Source organism: Elephantulus edwardii, unplaced genomic scaffold (assembly GCF_000299155.1).
Source record: "Elephantulus edwardii isolate Elephantulus edwardi_28Jun2011 unplaced genomic scaffold, EleEdw1.0 scaffold00009, whole genome shotgun sequence".
In the NCBI taxonomy this organism is placed as follows: Eukaryota; Metazoa; Chordata; class Mammalia; order Macroscelidea; family Macroscelididae; genus Elephantulus; species Elephantulus edwardii.
In genome coordinates this window covers 6,619,872-6,625,560 of record NW_006399759.1, presented here as the reverse complement: position 1 = coordinate 6,625,560, position 5,689 = coordinate 6,619,872, and the positions used below count along the sequence as shown (strand labels likewise).

At 44.8% G+C, this 5,689-nt stretch overlaps 1 pseudogene; it reads left to right on the top strand.

Annotated features, from left to right (window-relative positions):
• Positions 1–526: 526 nt before the first annotated feature.
• Positions 527–1,261, top strand: LOC102863698 (annotated as a pseudogene).
• The last annotated feature ends 4,428 nt before the right edge of the window (positions 1,262–5,689 follow it).

The window sequence follows — 5,689 nt, the reverse complement described above, 5'->3', positions numbered from 1 at the left end:
TTTCTATCATCCCTGCTCACTGTCCAACTCTCCAACGCATAGCACGCAATTGCAAAGACTATAGCCTGGATCAGGTGCACCTTAGTCTCCAGCCTGACGTCGTTGCACTTCAGTACTCTTGAGAGGTCCCTTGCAGCTGACTTTCCCAATGCAATTTGTCTCCTGATTTTCTGGCTGCTGTTACCAAGAGTGTTGACTATGGAGCCAAGTAAACTAAAACTATTAACTAGTGGCCAATCAGTTTACACCTGACAATAAACAGCTTCATATTAGAAGCTCCAAACAAGAGCTTAAGGACCAAAAAGCTTGTTCCCTGCAGCTTGCTGTAGTGACCAGAGTGACAGTAGCATCACGCAAGCGCCTTTTCGTTTCACACCCTCATTTTTTTCTTGTGGCTTCTGGTATCCTGGTAGTTAAGCAACACCAGCTTTGCGTAGTGCACCTCCTTCCTGGGGGCACTTCGTTCCCGCAGTCGCCTGCCCACCCTCCACAGACCTCGGGGCACTGCCTGGCCTGTGGCAGACCCATGGCAGAGCGCGGTGAGCTCCATCTCACTGGAGCCAGGCAGAGCACGGGAACATGGGTCAAGGTTCCTAAATACTTGTCCCAGCCTTGGGCAAAAGCCCCTGGAAGAGACGAAGTTGGGAAACTGAGGATTACCAAGAATCAAGGAAGCACACAGGTGCCATTTACTCTGAATGAAGATCTTGCAAATATTTATGATCCTGGAGGAAAACCAGCTTCAGTCAGTGTGCCTAGAGAATACCCATTTGTCTCGCAGAGCTTTGGTGGACAGACATTAACAGTGTTTACCGAGGGCTCATCGGATAAACTTTCATTGGAAAGAATAGTGACACAAACTGCTGAATGCTGACCTGCTGCCCGTGAAAACTACCTGAGAGTAAAAAGACTGCAAATAGAAGAATCTTCCAAGCCAGTAAGACGATCCCAAACAGCTGGACAGCGTTGTGCCAACCAATTACAAACCTGTTGCTAATCCTCAAAGGAAGACGACAGAAAGTGAGCTTGAGCTGATAAACATGTTTTAGATGTGTTATTTTTCGCTTTTGAGAAACATCAATTTTACAACCTGAAGGACTTGGTGGACATCACAAAACAGATAAGAGAAACTGGCATTCACAACGTTAAAAGGGCCCACAAAAACATGTGGGAGCCGAAGCCAGAATACAGACATCACCAAAGAAAAGAGGTGCATAAGAAGCGAGCTAAAGCACAAGGGCTAGGGGTGCCCCCATTCTGACCAGGACCCTCAGCACTATCTCGGTGCTCCCTCTGGCCTGGACCCTCATCTCCATCGTGGTACTCCCTTTCTGGCCTGGACCTTCAGCTCCAGAACAGTGCTCCCATTCTGCCTTGGACCCTCAGCACCATGATGGTGCTCCCATTGCAGCCTGGACCCTCGGCTCTATCTACTGATTGTTGGTTGTTGTTGTTATGTGCCATCCAGTCGCCTGCAACTCATAGCGACCCTATGTACAACAGCCCTATACTCTGCTCTATCCTGTGTCAATCTTACTGTCTCTGACATATCTATCCCCATTACCCCAATCACTGAATCAGTCCACCTTAGTGAGGGTCTTCCTGTCCTGGTTGTCCCTCCACATTCCCAAGCATGACGTCCCTCTCCAAGGACTGATCCCGCCTTGCAACATGTCCAAAGTATGTCAGATGAAGCCTCAGGATCCTTGCCTCCAAGGAGCAGCCTGGCTTCACCCTTTCCAGGATAGTCCATGGTATATTCAGTACTCTTCTCCAGTACCACAGCTCCAAGGCATCAATTCTCCATCATCCCTAGTCATTGTCCACCTCTCTGATGCATAGTAAGTAGTTGCAAAGGTGATGGCCTATATCAGACATAGCTTAGTCTCCAGAATGACATCGTTGTTCTTCAGTACCTTGGAGAGGTCTCTGACAGCCAACTTTCCCCAGTGCAAATAAATCATCTTTTAATTTCCTGGCTGCTGGTACCAAGGGTGTTGATTGTGGAGCCAAGCAAACTGAAGCTGTTAACAATCTCAATCTCTTCACCATCTATCATGATGCTGCCAATTGGCCCAGTGATGAGAATCTTTGCTTTCTTGATATTGAGCTTCAATCCATATTGAAAGCTGCAATCCTTGACCTTCTGCAGCAAGTGATTCAGGTCCTCTTCAGTTTCAGACCTCATAGGTATGAACAACTACATCTCCCAGAAGCCCGCAGGTCAAGGCCGACACCTTCAACCATCTACTGATAGGCGTTTCTTCATTTCTCCAGGCTATCTAGTTTTTTTCAAACTAATTTCTGTAAAGTTTCTTGGATGTTTCTTTTGTCTGGTTGTGTGTGTGTTTTAAAGAAGAAAGGAGGAACTTATTTATAGTCTTCTATTAAAACTGATTATTCATAATAGAGATAGAGATTGAGGAATTAGGTTGTATCCCTTAATATTTTAAGAACTTTAAGGAAATTAAGAACTTTCTCAGAACATGTTTTCTGAGTGAGAGCGCTCGTTGTTGAGGGTGGAGGGATTGGGAGCTGGGTTGGGATGGTACCCTAGGGTGATCTAGACCCACCATGAATGCCCTGTTGGGGGAGAAATATCAGCCACAGTTAAAGGAATAAAGGTCAAAGTTCCTCATTCTGAAAGAAAACAAAAAATAAGTGTCAAGCGAGCATGCTGGACACGGCTCTGATTTGTGTAGAGCACAGAAGGAGTTTGGTGCAAATGCCTCGATAGCCTTCTTTCTACAGTGAAGAGGTGGAGATGCAGCTGAGGACTTGATGATCTGGGACAGCCACTTGGTGTTGCTGCTGAGACTGTCAGGATTCCTTATCAGCTAAAATTGGCAATTTGCGGTTTGACATGATCAAAATTGAAACAGTACATACCATTTGGTCCATTGCTAATAGTTCGTTAGAAAGATATACTATCACATGTGCACAGTGATCATCAGTCAAGCATCATCTTATAGCACTCTGTTCTAAGCAGACCCACTCTAAATGCTCACGTTTAGAGAACTAACCCATACAAAACCAGCGTGCAGCCAGTAAAGAGAACCCGACACTGAGTGTTGTGCGTTGTTACAGGTTCTTGTGCAGTTACCTGATCGGTACCTTCCTCCCTCAGCGGACAGCAGTATCCACAAGAAAACTCTGGTGGCTCATCCATCAGCACCTACCACGGGGGCTGACATACAGCTCATTGTGCTGAGGGACAGAAAAGCAGCAAGGAAAGAGAGGAGACGAGGGGTTCGTGAACACATCCCCGCATAAGCAGTTGTATTTATGAAAGGACCAGTAGAGTACGATTTCACTTATTTGGAATATATAGAATTGGAAAAATCCCTAGAGGGGGAAAGTAGATTTGAGGCTACCAGGAGTAGGGAGCCCTGGTGGTCTAGTGAGAAGAAGCTGCAGTGAAATCCCAAAGGATTGGAATCCACCAGCTGCTCTTCCCGCAGATGGACAATCTGCTCCCTTGCAGTTTACTGAGAACTCGCTGGAGAGTCAGCTATGATTGGCTTTGACATGCAGCAGCAGAAGCTGAAGGAAGGGGAACTGGGGAGTTCATGCTTAAAAGAAACGTTTATGCTTAATGGATACAGAGTTGTAAAGGTTGCACAACACTGTGGATTTAATTCATGCCATGGAATTGTGTATATTTAAAAATTATTAAAATGGCAAATCTCAATGTCATTTTTAGTTTTTAAAGATAGGAACAAAAGAACAAGGTAGATCTCTGTTGTAATACAGAAGAAAACAGTGCAGAATTATACCACACACCGTAGAATGATACTTAGTGTATTCTGACATTTCTGTAATAGATTGTTGTTGATGTTAAGTGCTGTCAATATGCTTGCGACTCATAGAGACCCTATGTACAACAGCCCTGAATACTGCTCTATCCTGTGCCAGCTTTACTGTCTCTGACACACCAACCCTCATTACCCCAGTCACTGTATCAATTCATCTCATTGAGAGTCTTCCTTTCTGTCTCCATCCCTTCACACTTGCAAGCATGATGTCCCTCTTCCAGGATTGGTCCTTCCTTGCAACATGCCCAAAGCATACCAGATGAAGCCTCAAATCCTTGCCTCCAAGGAGCAGGTGGGCTTCACACTCTTGAGGATGAATCTGTTTGTTCTTCTGACAGTCCATAGTATATTCAACACTCTTCTCCAGCACCACAGCCGAAAGGGGTCAATTCTCCTTCTGTCATCCCTTGTCATTGTCTAGCTTTCTGATGTGTAGCAAGCAATTGTGAAGACTATGGCCTGGATCAGGTGCATCTTAGTCTCTTAGTCTCCAGACTGATGCTGTTGCTCTTCAGTACTCTGGAATGGTCCCTGACAGCCGGCCTTCCTAATGCAATTGATCTTGATTTCCTGGCTGTTAGAACCAGAATGTTGCTTGTGGAGCCAAGCAAACTAAAACTGTTAACAATATCAATCTCTTCACCATCCATCATGATGCTGCCAATTGGCCCAGTGGTGAGAATTTTTGTTTTCTTGATGTTGAGCTTCAATCCATATTGAAGGCTGCAGTCCTTGACCTTCTGCAGCAAGAGCTTCAGGTCTTCCTCACTTTAAGCAAGTAGGGTTGTGCCATCTGCATAATACACGTTGTTGATGAATCTTTATCCGATCCTGATTCTATAGCATGAAACAAACATTCATATATGACTGTTCATGACAAGAAACAACAAACTTGATGATATTGCTGGTTTCTGGAAGTGAAAGCTGGGGGAAAGGCCATGATTTATATGGTTTTCAATGTTTATCGTGTACAGGTAGCCTTGACTCTGACATTTGTGTTGTGATGAATGAATTTAGGACCATCTGTTTTGGAGTGTGTGGGGCTCTTTTTAACATCCTATCATTAGAAAGATGTATACACACAGTAGTGCAGTATGTAATTTGCTGATGTTATCATTCTCATGTTCCCTGGCAGATGTTTATAGGTAATGTTCCAACCCTTAGAGGAAGAAAAAAAAAAGTTAGAGTACAAAGACACTGTAATAATTTGCAATAGGAATAAAAACGGAAAAAAAGAAAGGTCTTCTACTTATATGTTGGAATGGAAAGAGAAATGGTCTGGCTGCTCTTGCAAGTGCTGGAGCCTTGGTGATACAGTGGTTAAAGCACTTGCCTTCAATCCATAAAGTCAGTGGCAGGAATCCACTGTCTGCCCTGCTCTGATGTGGCAGTCTGCTTGAGCAAAGATTTATAGCCTTTGGAAACTCTCTGGGGCAGTTTTACAATGCCTTATGGGATTGCTAAGGTTTCAATCTGTTGAGTCCTAGTAAACATCTAACAGATGCAACATGAGGTTGAGTCACTCAACAGTAACAGGCTGGTGCTTTTGTTTGTCTGGCTGACTCTTCTTCACTCTGTCTGAGAGTCAAGAAAACTTGAGCAAGTTGAAGATCATGCTCATTTGTGTTCTCACCTGGATCCCAGACACAGGCCCGGTAAATAAGTCACAGACATGCAGAGAAGGGCCTGGGGAGGAGACAGAACTGCAGGCCACTTTTTTTTTTTTAAAAAAAAAAAAAGGAACACTTCTGAGGCCTGGAGATGGGCATGCCCAGTTACTGCTAAGACACACACAGCCTTTCCAGTAGGGAGCTCTGGGGGCCTAGTGGGAAGAAGCTGCACTGCAATCCCGAAGCCACGTGGTTCGAGGCCAC